Below are 14,571 nucleotides of genomic sequence, written 5' to 3'. Positions count from 1 at the left end.
GCAGTGATTCCAGAGAGTGCACTGGCACCACTGGGTATGCATTGCAGTGAGTCCAGAGAGTGCACTGGCACCACTGGGGATGCAGTGCAGTGAGTCCAGAGAGTGCACTGGCACCACTGGGGTTTTAGTGCAGTGAGTCCAGAGAGTGCAATGGCACCACTGGGGATGCAGTGCAGTGAGTCCAGAGAGTGCACTGGCACCACTGGGGATGCAATACAGTGAGTGCAGAGAGTACTCTGGCACCACTGGGAATACACTGCAGTGAGTCCAGAGAGTGCACTGCCACCACTGGGGTTTTAGTGCAGTGAGTCCAGAGAGTGCACTGGCACCACTGGGGATGCAGTGCACTGAGTCCAGAGAGTACACTGGCATCACTGCGGATGCACTGCAGTGAGTCCGGAGAGTGCCCTGGCGCCAATGGTGATGCAATGCAGTTAGTCCATAGAGTGCACTGGCTCCACTGGGGATGCAGTGCAGTGAGTCCAGAGACTACACTGGCACCACTGGGGATGCAGTGCAGTGAGTCCAGAGGGCGTACTGGCATCACTGGGGATGCAGTGCAGTGACTCCAGAGAGTGCACTGGCACCATTGGGGATGCAGTGCAGTGAGTCCAGAGAGTGCACTGGCACCACTGGGGATGCACTGCAGTGAGTCCAGAGAGTGCACTGGCACCACTGGGGATGCACTGCAGTGAGTCCAGAGAGTGCACTGGCATCACTGGTGATGCAGTGCAGTGAGTCCAGAGAGTGCACTGGCACCACTGGGGATGCACTGCAGTGAGTCCAGAGAGTGCACTGGCACCACTGGGGATGCAGTGCAGTGAGTCCAGAGAGTGCACTGGCACCACTGGGGATGCACTGCAGTGAGTCCAGAGGGTGTAATGGCACCACTGGGGATGCACTGCAGTGAGTCCAGAGAGTGCACTGGCACCACTGGGGATGCAGTGCAGTGAGTCCAGAGAGCGTACTGGCACCAGAGGGGATGCACTGCAGTGATTCCAGAGAGTGCACTGGCACCACTGGGTATGCATTGCAGTGAGTCCAGAGAGTGCACTGGCACCACTGGGGATGCAGTGCAGTGAGTCCAGAGAGTGCACTGGCACCACTGGCGATGCAGTGCAGTGGCTCAGAGAGTGCACTGGCACCACTGGGGATGCACTGCAGTGAGTCCAGAGAGTGCACTGGCACCACTGGCGATGAACTGCAGTGAGTCCAGAGAGTGCAGTGGCACCACTGGGGATGCAGTGCAGTGAGTCCAGAGAGTGCCATGGCACCACTGCGGATGCACTGCAGTGAGTCCAGAGAGTGCTCTGGCACCAATGGAGCTTCACTGCAGTGAGTCCAGAGAGTGCACTGGCACTACTGTTGATGCAGTGCAGTGAGTCCAGAGAGTGCACTGGCAACACTGGGGATGCACTGCAGTGAGTCCACAGAGTGCACTGGCACCAGTGGTGATGCAGTGCAGTGAGTCCAGAGAGTGCACTGGCACCATTGGGGATGCTGTGCAATGAGTGCAGAGAGTGCACTGGCACCAGAGAGGATGCATTGAAGTGAGTCCAGAGAGTGCACTGGCACCACTGGGAATTCAGTGCAGTGGCTCAGAGAGTGCACTGGCACCACTGGGGATGCACTGCAGTGAGTCCAGAGAGTGCACTGGCACCACTGGCGATGAACTGCAGTGACTCCAGAGAGTGCAGTGGCACCACTGGGGATGCAGTGCAGTGAGTCCACAGAGTGCCCTGGCACCACTGGGGATGCAGTGCATTGAGTCCAGAGAGTGCACTGGCACCAGTGGGGATGCAGTGCACTGAGTCCAGAGAGTGCACTGGCACCACTGGGGATGCAGTGCAGTGAGTCCAGAGAGTGCACTGGCACCACTGGGGATGCAGTGCAGTGAGTCCAGTGAGTGCACTGGCACCACTGGGGATGCAGTGCAGTGAGTCCAGAGGGTGTAATGGCACCACTGGGGATGCACTGCAGTGAGTCCAGAGAGTGCACTGGCACCACTGGGGATGCAGTGCAGTGAGTCCAGAGAGCGTACTGGCACCAGAGGGGATGCACTGCAGTGATTCCAGAGAGTGCACTGGCACCACTGGGTATGCATTGCAGTGAGTCCAGAGAGTGCACTGGCACCACTGGGGATGCAGTGCAGTGAGTCCAGAGAGTGCACTGGCACCACTGGGGTTTTAGTGCAGTGAGTCCAGAGAGTGCAATGGCACCACTGGGGATGCAGTGCAGTGAGTCCAGAGAGTGCACTGGCACCACTGGGGATGCAATACAGTGAGTGCAGAGAGTACTCTGGCACCACTGGGGATACACTGCAGTGAGTCCAGAGAGTGCACTGCCACCACTGGGGTTTTAGTGCAGTGAGTCCAGAGAGTGCACTGGCTCCACTGGGGATGCAGTGCAGTGAGTCCAGAGACTACACTGGCACCACTGGGGATGCAGTGCAGTGAGTCCAGAGGGCGTACTGGCATCACTGGGGATGCAGTGCAGTGACTCCAGAGAGTGCACTGGCACCATTGGGGATGCAGTGCAGTGAGTCCAGAGAGTGCACTGGCACCACTGGGGATGCACTGCAGTGAGTCCAGAGAGTGCACTGGCACCACTGGGGATGCACTGCAGTGAGTCCAGAGAGTGCACTGGCATCACTGGTGATGCAGTGCAGTGAGTCCAGAGAGTGCACTGGCACCACTGGGGATGCACTGCAGTGAGTCCGGAGAGTGCACTGGCAACACTGGGGATGCAGTGCAGTGAGTCCAGAGAGTGCACTGGCACCACTGGGGATGCACTGCAGTGAGTCCAGAGAGTGCACTGGCACCACATGGGATGCAGTGCAGTGAGTCCAGAGAGTGCACTGGCACCACTGGTGTGCAATACAGTGAGTGCAGAGAGTACTCTGGCACCACTGGGGATACACTGCAGTGAGTCCAGAGAGTGCACTGGCACCACTGGGGATGCACTGCAGTGAGTACAGAGAGTGCACTGGCACCACTGGGGATGCACTGCAGTGACTCCAGAGAGGGCACTGGCACCACTGGGGATGCAGTGCAGTGAGTCCAGATAGTGCACTGGCACTTTGGGGATGCAGTGCAGTGAGTCCAGAGAGTGCACTGGCACCACTGGGGATGCACTGCCGTAAGTCTAGAGAGTGCACTGGCACCACTGGGGCTTTAGTGCAGTGAGTCCAGAGAGTGCACTGGCACCATTGGGGTTGCAGTGCAGTGAGTCCAGAGAGTGCACTGGCACCACAGAGGATGCAGTTCAGTGAGTCCAGAGAGTGCACAGGCACCAATGGGGATGCAGTGCAGTGAGTCCAGAGAGTGCACTGGCACCACTGGGGATGCAGTGCAGTGAGTCCAGAGAGTGCACTGGCTCCACTGGGGATGCAGTGCAGTGAGTCCAGAGAGTGCACTGGCACCACTGGGGATGCAGTGCAGTGACACCAGAGAGTGCACTGGCACCACTGGCGATGCACTGCAGTGAGTCCAGAGAGTGCACTGGCACCATTGGGGATGCAGTGCAGTGAGTCCAGAGAGTGCACTGGCACCACTGGGGATGCAGTGCAGTTGAGTCCAGACAGTGCACTGGCATCTTGGGGATGCAGTGCAGTGAGTCCAGAGAGTGCACTGGCACCAATGGGGATGCAGTGCAGTGAGTGCAGAGAGTGCACTGGCAGCACAGGGGATGAAGTGCAGTGAGTCCAGAGAGTGCACTGGCACCACTGGGGATACAGTGCAGTGACTCCAGAGAGTGTACTGGAAGCACTGGGGATGCAGTCCAGTGACTCCAAAGATTGCACTGACACCAATGGGGATGCAGTGCAGTGAGTCCAGAGAGTGCAGTGGCACCACTGGGGATGCACTGCAGTGAGGCCAGAGAGTGCACTGGCACCACTGGGGATGCAGTGCAGTGAGTCCAGAGAGTGCACTGGCACCACTGGGGATGCACTGCAGTGAGTCCAGAGAGTGCACTGGCACCACTGGGGATGCTGTGCAGTGACTCCAGAGAGTGCACTGGCACCACAGGGGATGCAGCGCACTGAGTCCAGAGATTGCTCTGCCACCACTGGGGATGCAGTGCAGTGAGTCCAGAGAGTGCACTGGCACCACTGGCGATGCAGTGCAGTGGCTCAGAGAGTGCACTGGCACCACTGGGGATGCACTGCAGTGAGTCCAGAGAGTGCACTGGCACCACTGGCGATGAACTGCAGTGAGTCCAGAGAGTGCAGTGGCACCACTGGGGATGCAGTGCAGTGAGTCCAGAGAGTGCCATGGCACCACTGCGGATGCACTGCAGTGAGTCCAGAGAGTGCTCTGGCACCAATGGAGCTTCACTGCAGTGAGTCCAGAGAGTGCACTGGCACTACTGTTGATGCAGTGCAGTGAGTCCAGAGAGTGCACTGGCAACACTGGGGATGCACTGCAGTGAGTCCACAGAGTGCACTGGCACCAGTGGTGATGCAGTGCAGTGAGTCCAGAGAGTGCACTGGCACCATTGGGGATGCTGTGCAATGAGTGCAGAGAGTGCACTGGCACCAGAGAGGATGCATTGAAGTGAGTCCAGAGAGTGCACTGGCACCACTGGGAATTCAGTGCAGTGGCTCAGAGAGTGCACTGGCACCACTGGGGATGCACTGCAGTGAGTCCAGAGAGTGCACTGGCACCACTGGCGATGAACTGCAGTGACTCCAGAGAGTGCAGTGGCACCACTGGGGATGCAGTGCAGTGAGTCCACAGAGTGCCCTGGCACCACTGGGGATGCAGTGCATTGAGTCCAGAGAGTGCACTGGCACCACTGGGGATGCAGTGCAGTGAGTCCAGAGAGTGCACTGGCACCAGTGGGGATGCAGTGCACTGAGTCCAGAGAGTGCACTGGCACCACTGGGGATGCAGTGCAGTGAGTCCAGAGAGTGCACTGGCACCACTGGGGATGCAGTGCAGTGAGTCCAGTGAGTGCACTGGCACCACTGGGGATGCAGTGCAGTGAGTCCAGAGGGTGTAATGGCACCACTGGGGATGCACTGCAGTGAGTCCAGAGAGTGCACTGGCACCACTGGGGATGCAGTGCAGTGAGTCCAGAGAGTTCTCTGGCACCACTGTTGATGCAGTGCAGTGAGACCAGAGAGTGCACTGGCTCCAAAGGGGATACAATGCAGTGACTCCAGACAGTGCACTGGCAGCACTGGGGATGCAGTGCAGTGATTCCAGAGACTACACTGGCACCACTGGGGATGCAGTGCAGTGAGTCCAGAGAGCGTACTGGCACCAGAGGGGATGCACTGCAGTGATTCCAGAGAGTGCACTGGCACCACTGGTTATGCATTGCAGTGAGTCCAGAGAGTGCACTGTCAGCACTGGGGATGCAGTGCAGTGAGTCCAGAGAGTGCACTGGCACCACTGGGGTTTTAGTGCAGTGAGTCCAGAGAGTGCAATGGCACCACTGGGGATGCAGTGCAGTGAGTCCAGAGAGTGCACTGGCACCACTGGGGATGCAATACAGTGAGTGCAGAGAGTACACTGGCACCACTGGGGATACACTGCAGTGAGTCCAGAGAGTGCACTGCCACCACTGGGGTTTTAGTGCAGTGAGTCCAGAGAGTGCACTGGCACCACTGGGGATGCAGTGCACTGAGTCCAGACAGTACACTGGCACCACTGCGGATGCACTGCAGTGAGTCCGGAGAGTGCCCTGGCAACAATGTTGATGCAATGCAGTTAGTCCAGAGAGTGCACTGGCTCCACTGGGGATGCAGTGCAGAGAGTCCAGAGAGTGCACTGGCACCACTGGGTATGCAGTGCAGTGAGTGCAGAGAGTGCACTGGCACCACTGTTGATGCAGTGCAGTGAGTCCAGAGAGTGCACGGGCACCACTGGGGATGCAGTGCAGTGAGTCCAGAGAGTGCACTGGCACCATTGGTGATGCAGCGCAGTGAGTCCAGAGAGAGCACAGGCACCACTAGAGACGCAGTGAAGTGAGTCCAGAGAGTGCACTGGCACCACTGGGGATGCACTGCAGTGGGTCCAGAGAGTGCACTGGCACCAATGGAGATGCACTGCAGTGAGTGCAGAGACTGCATTTGCACCACTGGGGATGCGCTACAGTGAGTCCACAGACTGCACTTGCACCGCTGGGGATGCAGTGCAGTGAGACCAGAGAGTGCACTGGCACCACTGGGGATGCAGTGCAGTGAGTCCAGAGAGCCACTGGCACCACTAGGGACGCAGTGCAGTGAGTCCAGAGAGTGCACTGGCACCACAGGGGATGCAGTGCAGTGAGTCCAGAGAATGCACTGGCACCACTGTTGATGCAGTGAAGTGAGTCCAGAGAGCCACTGGCATCACTGGGGATGCAGTCCAGTGAGTCCAGACAGTGCAGTGGCACACTAGGGATGCAGTGCAGTGAGACCAGAGAGTGCACTGAAAATACTGGTGATGCAGTGCAGTGAGTCCATAGAGTGCACTGGCACCACTGGGGATGCAGTGCAGTGAGTCCAAAGAGTGCACTGGCACTACTGGGGATGCACTGCAGTGAGTCCAGAGAGTGCAGTGGAACCACTGGGGATGCAGGGCAGTGAGTCCAGAGAGTTCACTGGCTCCAATGGGGATACAATGCAGTGAGTCCAGAGAGTGCACTGGCACCACTGGGAACGCAGGACAGTGAGTCCAGAGACTACACAATCACCACTGGCGATGTCCTGCAGTGAGTCCAGAGAGTGCAGTGGAACCACTGCGGATGCACCCCCGGTTATTCCAGAGAGTACAGAGGCACCACTGGGGATGCAGTGCAGTAACTCCAGAGAGTGCAATGGCACCACTGGGGATGCACTGCAGTGAGTCCAGAGAGTGCACGGGCACCACTGGGGATGCACTGCAGTGAGTCCAGAGAGTGCACTGGCACCACTGGAGATGCACTGCAGTGAGTGCAGAGACTGCACTTGCCCCACTGGGGATGCACTGCAGTGAGTCCAGAGGGTGTAATGGCACCACTGGGGATGCACTGCAGTTAGTCCAGAGAGTGCACTGGCACCACTGGGGATGCAGTGCAGTGAGTCCAGAGAGCGTACTGGCACCAGAGGGGATGCACTGCAGTGATTCCAGAGAGTGCACTGGCACCACTGGGTATGCATTGCAGTGAGTCCAGAGAGTGCACTGGCACCACTGGGGATGCAGTGCAGTGAGTCCAGAGAGTGCACTGGCACCACTGGCGATGCAGTGCAGTGGCTCAGAGAGTGCACTGGCACCACTGGGGATGCACTGCAGTGAGTCCAGAGAGTGCACTGGCACCACTGGCGATGAACTGCAGTGAGTCCAGAGAGTGCAGTGGCACCACTGGGGATGCAGTGCAGTGAGTCCAGAGAGTGCCATGGCACCACTGCGGATGCACTGCAGTGAGTCCAGAGAGTGCTCTGGCACCAATGGAGCTTCACTGCAGTGAGTCCAGAGAGTGCACTGGCACTACTGTTGATGCAGTGCAGTGAGTCCAGAGAGTGCACTGGCAACACTGGGGATGCACTGCAGTGAGTCCACAGAGTGCACTGGCACCAGTGGTGATGCAGTGCAGTGAGTCCAGAGAGTGCACTGGCACCATTGGGGATGCTGTGCAATGAGTGCAGAGAGTGCACTGGCACCAGAGAGGATGCATTGAAGTGAGTCCAGAGAGTGCACTGGCACCACTGGGAATTCAGTGCAGTGGCTCAGAGAGTGCACTGGCACCACTGGGGATGCACTGCAGTGAGTCCAGAGAGTGCACTGGCACCACTGGCGATGAACTGCAGTGACTCCAGAGAGTGCAGTGGCACCACTGGGGATGCAGTGCAGTGAGTCCACAGAGTGCCCTGGCACCACTGGGGATGCAGTGCATTGAGTCCAGAGAGTGCACTGGCACCAGTGGGGATGCAGTGCACTGAGTCCAGAGAGTGCACTGGCACCACTGGGGATGCAGTGCAGTGAGTCCAGAGAGTGCACTGGCACCACTGGGGATGCAGTGCAGTGAGTCCAGTGAGTGCACTGGCACCACTGGGGATGCAGTGCAGTGAGTCCAGAGGGTGTAATGGCACCACTGGGGATGCACTGCAGTGAGTCCAGAGAGTGCACTGGCACCACTGGGGATGCAGTGCAGTGAGTCCAGAGAGCGTACTGGCACCAGAGGGGATGCACTGCAGTGATTCCAGAGAGTGCACTGGCACCACTGGGTATGCATTGCAGTGAGTCCAGAGAGTGCACTGGCACCACTGGGGATGCAGTGCAGTGAGTCCAGAGAGTGCACTGGCACCACTGGGGTTTTAGTGCAGTGAGTCCAGAGAGTGCAATGGCACCACTGGGGATGCAGTGCAGTGAGTCCAGAGAGTGCACTGGCACCACTGGGGATGCAATACAGTGAGTGCAGAGAGTACTCTGGCACCACTGGGGATACACTGCAGTGAGTCCAGAGAGTGCACTGCCACCACTGGGGTTTTAGTGCAGTGAGTCCAGAGAGTGCACTGGCACCACTGGGGATGCAGTGCACTGAGTCCAGAGAGTACACTGGCACCACTGCGGATGCACTGCAGTGAGTCCGGAGAGTGCCCTGGCGCCAATGGTGATGCAATGCAGTTAGTCCATAGAGTGCACTGGCTCCACTGGGGATGCAGTGCAGTGAGTCCAGAGACTACACTGGCACCACTGGGGATGCAGTGCAGTGAGTCCAGAGGGCGTACTGGCATCACTGGGGATGCAGTGCAGTGACTCCAGAGAGTGCACTGGCACCATTGGGGATGCAGTGCAGTGAGTCCAGAGAGTGCACTGGCACCACTGGGGATGCACTGCAGTGAGTCCAGAGAGTGCACTGGCACCACTGGGGATGCACTGCAGTGAGTCCAGAGAGTGCACTGGCATCACTGGTGATGCAGTGCAGTGAGTCCAGAGAGTGCACTGGCACCACTGGGGATGCACTGCAGTGAGTCCAGAGAGTGCACTGGCAACACTGGGGATGCAGTGCAGTGAGTCCAGAGAGTGCACTGGCACCAGTGGGGATGCACTGCAGTGAGTCCAGAGAGTGCACTGGCACCACATGGGATGCAGTGCAGTGAGTCCAGAGAGTGCACTGGCACCACTGGGGATGCAGTGCAGTGAGTCCAGAGAGTGCACTGGCAACAATGGGGATGCAGTGCAGTGACTCCAGAGAGTGCACTGGCACCACTGGGGATGCACTGCAGTGAGTACAGAGAGTGCACTGGCACCACTGGGGATGCACTGCAGTGACTCCAGAGAGGGCACTGGCACCACTGGGGATGCAGTGCAGTGAGTCCAGATAGTGCACTGGCACTTTGGGGATGCAGTGCAGTGAGTCCAGAGAGTGCACTGGCACCACTGGGGATGCACTGCCGTAAGTCTAGAGAGTGCACTGGCACCACTGGGGCTTTAGTGCAGTGAGTCCAGAGAGTGCACTGGCACCATTGGGGTTGCAGTGCAGTGAGTCCAGAGAGTGCACTGGCACCACAGAGGATGCAGTTCAGTGAGTCCAGAGAGTGCACAGGCACCAATGGGGATGCAGTGCAGTGAGTCCAGAGAGTGCACTGGCACCACTGGGGATGCAGTGCAGTGAGTCCAGAGAGTGCACTGGCTCCACTGGGGATGCAGTGCAGTGAGTCCAGAGAGTGCACTGGCACCACTGGGGATGCAGTGCAGTGACACCAGAGAGTGCACTGGCACCACTGGCGATGCACTGCAGTGAGTCCAGAGAGTGCACTGGCACCATTGGGGATGCAGTGCAGTGAGTCCAGAGAGTGCACTGGCACCACTGGGGATGCAGTGCAGTTGAGTCCAGACAGTGCACTGGCATCTTGGGGATGCAGTGCAGTGAGTCCAGAGAGTGCACTGGCACCAATGGGGATGCAGTGCAGTGAGTGCAGAGAGTGCACTGGCAGCACAGGGGATGAAGTGCAGTGAGTCCAGAGAGTGCACTGGCACCACTGGGGATACAGTGCAGTGACTCCAGAGAGTGTACTGGAAGCACTGGGGATGCAGTCCAGTGACTCCAAAGATTGCACTGACACCAATGGGGATGCAGTGCAGTGAGTCCAGAGAGTGCAGTGGCACCACTGGGGATGCACTGCAGTGAGGCCAGAGAGTGCACTGGCACCACTGGGGATGCAGTGCAGTGAGTCCAGAGAGTGCACTGGCACCACTGGGGATGCACTGCAGTGAGTCCAGAGAGTGCACTGGCACCACTGGGGATGCTGTGCAGTGACTCCAGAGAGTGCACTGGCACCACAGGGGATGCAGCGCACTGAGTCCAGAGATTGCTCTGCCACCACTGGGGATGCAGTGCAGTGAGTCCAGAGAGTGCACTGGCACCACTGGCGATGCAGTGCAGTGGCTCAGAGAGTGCACTGGCACCACTGGGGATGCACTGCAGTGAGTCCAGAGAGTGCACTGGCACCACTGGCGATGAACTGCAGTGAGTCCAGAGAGTGCAGTGGCACCACTGGGGATGCAGTGCAGTGAGTCCAGAGAGTGCCATGGCACCACTGCGGATGCACTGCAGTGAGTCCAGAGAGTGCTCTGGCACCAATGGAGCTTCACTGCAGTGAGTCCAGAGAGTGCACTGGCACTACTGTTGATGCAGTGCAGTGAGTCCAGAGAGTGCACTGGCAACACTGGGGATGCACTGCAGTGAGTCCACAGAGTGCACTGGCACCAGTGGTGATGCAGTGCAGTGAGTCCAGAGAGTGCACTGGCACCATTGGGGATGCTGTGCAATGAGTGCAGAGAGTGCACTGGCACCAGAGAGGATGCATTGAAGTGAGTCCAGAGAGTGCACTGGCACCACTGGGAATTCAGTGCAGTGGCTCAGAGAGTGCACTGGCACCACTGGGGATGCACTGCAGTGAGTCCAGAGAGTGCACTGGCACCACTGGCGATGAACTGCAGTGACTCCAGAGAGTGCAGTGGCACCACTGGGGATGCAATGCAGTGAGTCCACAGAGTGCCCTGGCACCACTGGGGATGCAGTGCATTGAGTCCAGAGAGTGCACTGGCACCACTGGGGATGCAGTGCAGTGAGTCCAGAGAGTGCACTGGCACCAGTGGGGATGCAGTGCACTGAGTCCAGAGAGTGCACTGGCACCACTGGGGATGCAGTGCAGTGAGTCCAGAGAGTGCACTGGCACCACTGGGGATGCAGTGCAGTGAGTCCAGTGAGTGCACTGGCACCACTGGGGATGCAGTGCAGTGAGTCCAGAGGGTGTAATGGCACCACTGGGGATGCACTGCAGTGAGTCCAGAGAGTGCACTGGCACCACTGGGGATGCAGTGCAGTGAGTCCAGAGAGTTCTCTGGCACCACTGTTGATGCAGTGCAGTGAGACCAGAGAGTGCACTGGCTCCAAAGGGGATACAATGCAGTGACTCCAGACAGTGCACTGGCAGCACTGGGGATGCAGTGCAGTGATTCCAGAGACTACACTGGCACCACTGGGGATGCAGTGCAGTGAGTCCAGAGAGCGTACTGGCACCAGAGGGGATGCACTGCAGTGATTCCAGAGAGTGCACTGGCACCACTGGTTATGCATTGCAGTGAGTCCAGAGAGTGCACTGTCAGCACTGGGGATGCAGTGCAGTGAGTCCAGAGAGTGCACTGGCACCACTGGGGTTTTAGTGCAGTGAGTCCAGAGAGTGCAATGGCACCACTGGGGATGCAGTGCAGTGAGTCCAGAGAGTGCACTGGCACCACTGGGGATGCAATACAGTGAGTGCAGAGAGTACACTGGCACCACTGGGGATACACTGCAGTGAGTCCAGAGAGTGCACTGCCACCACTGGGGTTTTAGTGCAGTGAGTCCAGAGAGTGCACTGGCACCACTGGGGATGCAGTGCACTGAGTCCAGACAGTACACTGGCACCACTGCGGATGCACTGCAGTGAGTCCGGAGAGTGCCCTGGCAACAATGTTGATGCAATGCAGTTAGTCCAGAGAGTGCACTGGCTCCACTGGGGATGCAGTGCAGAGAGTCCAGAGAGTGCACTGGCACCACTGTTGATGCAGTGCAGTGAGTCCAGAGAGTGCACGGGCACCACTGGGGATGCAGTGCAGTGAGTCCAGAGAGTGCACTGGCACCATTGGTGATGCAGCGCAGTGAGTCCAGAGAGAGCACAGGCACCACTAGAGACGCAGTGAAGTGAGTCCAGAGAGTGCACTGGCACCACTGGGGATGCACTGCAGTGGGTCCAGAGAGTGCACTGGCACCAATGGAGATGCACTGCAGTGAGTGCAGAGACTGCATTTGCACCACTGGGGATGCGCTACAGTGAGTCCACAGACTGCACTTGCACCGCTGGGGATGCAGTGCAGTGAGACCAGAGAGTGCACTGGCACCACTGGGGATGCAGTGCAGTGAGTCCAGAGAGCCACTGGCACCACTAGGGACGCAGTGCAGTGAGTCCAGAGAGTGCACTGGCACCACAGGGGATGCAGTGCAGTGAGTCCAGAGAATGCACTGGCACCACTGTTGATGCAGTGAAGTGAGTCCAGAGAGCCACTGGCATCACTGGGGATGCAGTCCAGTGAGTCCAGACAGTGCAGTGGCACACTAGGGATGCAGTGCAGTGAGACCAGAGAGTGCACTGAAAATACTGGTGATGCAGTGCAGTGAGTCCATAGAGTGCACTGGCACCACTGGGGATGCAGTGCAGTGAGTCCAAAGAGTGCACTGGCACTACTGGGGATGCACTGCAGTGAGTCCAGAGAGTGCAGTGGAACCACTGGGGATGCAGGGCAGTGAGTCCAGAGAGTTCACTGGCTCCAATGGGGATACAATGCAGTGAGTCCAGAGAGTGCACTGGCACCACTGGGAACGCAGGACAGTGAGTCCAGAGACTACACAATCACCACTGGCGATGTCCTGCAGTGAGTCCAGAGAGTGCAGTGGAACCACTGCGGATGCACCCCCGGTTATTCCAGAGAGTACAGAGGCACCACTGGGGATGCAGTGCAGTAACTCCAGAGAGTGCAATGGCACCACTGGGGATGCACTGCAGTGAGTCCAGAGAGTGCACGGGCACCACTGGGGATGCACTGCAGTGAGTCCAGAGAGTGCACTGGCACCACTGGGGATGCAGTGCAGTGAGTCCAGAGAGTGCACTTGTACCACTGGTGATGCACGGCAGTGGGTCCAGAGAGTGCAGTGGCACCACTGGAGATGCACTGCAGTGAGTGCAGAGACTGCACTTGCCCCACTGGGGATGCACTGCAGTGAGTCCAGAGAGTGCACTGTCACCACTGGGGATGCAGTGCAGTGAGTCAGGAGAGTGCACTGGCACCACTGGGGATGCACTGCAGTGAGTCCAGAGACTGCACTGTCACTAATGGGGATGCAGTGCAGTGACTCGAAAGAGTGCACTGGCACCACTGCGGATTCACTGCAGTGAGTCCGGAGAGTGCCCTGGCACCAATGGTGATGCAATGCAGTGAGTCCAGAGAGTGCACTGGCACAACCGGGGTTACACTGCAGTGAGTCCAGAGAGGGCATTGGCACCACTGGGGATGCAGTGCAGTGAGTCCAGAGAGTGCACTGGCACCACTGGGGATGCAGTGCAGTGAGTCCAGAGAGTGCACTGGCACCAATGGAGCTTCACTGCAGTGAGTCCAGAGAGTGCACTGGCACTACTGTTGATGCAGTGCAGTGAGTCCAGAGAGTGCACTGGCAACACTGGGGATGCACTGCAGTGAGTCCACAGAGTGCACTGGCACCAGTGGTGATGCAGTGCAGTGGCTCAGAGAGTGCACTGGCACCACTGGGGATGCACTGCAGTGAGTCCAGAGAGTGCACTGGCACCACTGGGGATGCACTGCAGTGAGTCCAGAGAGTGCACTGGCACCACTGGCGATGAACTGCAGTGAGTCCAGAGAGTGCAGTGGCACCACTGGGGATGCAGTGCAGTGAGTCCAGAGAGTGCCATGGCACCACTGCGGATGCACTGCAGTGAGTCCAGAGAGTGCTCTGGCACCAATGGAGCTTCACTGCAGTGAGTCCAGAGAGTGCACTGGCACTACTGTTGATGCAGTGCAGTGAGTCCAGAGAGTGCACTGGCAACACTGGGGATGCACTGCAGTGAGTCCACAGAGTGCACTGGCACCAGTGGTGATGCAGTGCAGTGAGTCCAGAGAGTGCACTGGCACCATTGGGGATGCTGTGCAATGAGTGCAGAGAGTGCACTGGCACCAGAGAGGATGCATTGAAGTGAGTCCAGAGAGTGCACTGGCACCACTGGGAATTCAGTGCAGTGGCTCAGAGAGTGCACTGGCACCACTGGGGATGCACTGCAGTGAGTCCAGAGAGTGCACTGGCACCACTGGCGATGAACTGCAGTGACTCCAGAGAGTGCAGTGGCACCACTGGGGATGCAGTGCAGTGAGTCCACAGAGTGCCCTGGCACCACTGGGGATGCAGTGCATTGAGTCCAGAGAGTGCACTGGCACCACTGGGGATGCAGTGCAGTGAGTCCAGAGAGTGCACTGGCACCAGTGGGGATGCAGTGCACTGAGTCCAGAGAGTGCACTGGCACCACTGGGGATGCAGTGCAGTGAGTCC

The sequence above is a fragment of the Anser anser genome (genome assembly GCF_964211835.1).
Source record: "Anser anser genome assembly, contig: HAP1_SCAFFOLD_50, whole genome shotgun sequence".
NCBI lineage: Eukaryota > Metazoa > Chordata > Aves > Anseriformes > Anatidae > Anser > Anser anser.
Note: the sequence above shows the minus strand (reverse complement) of the source record.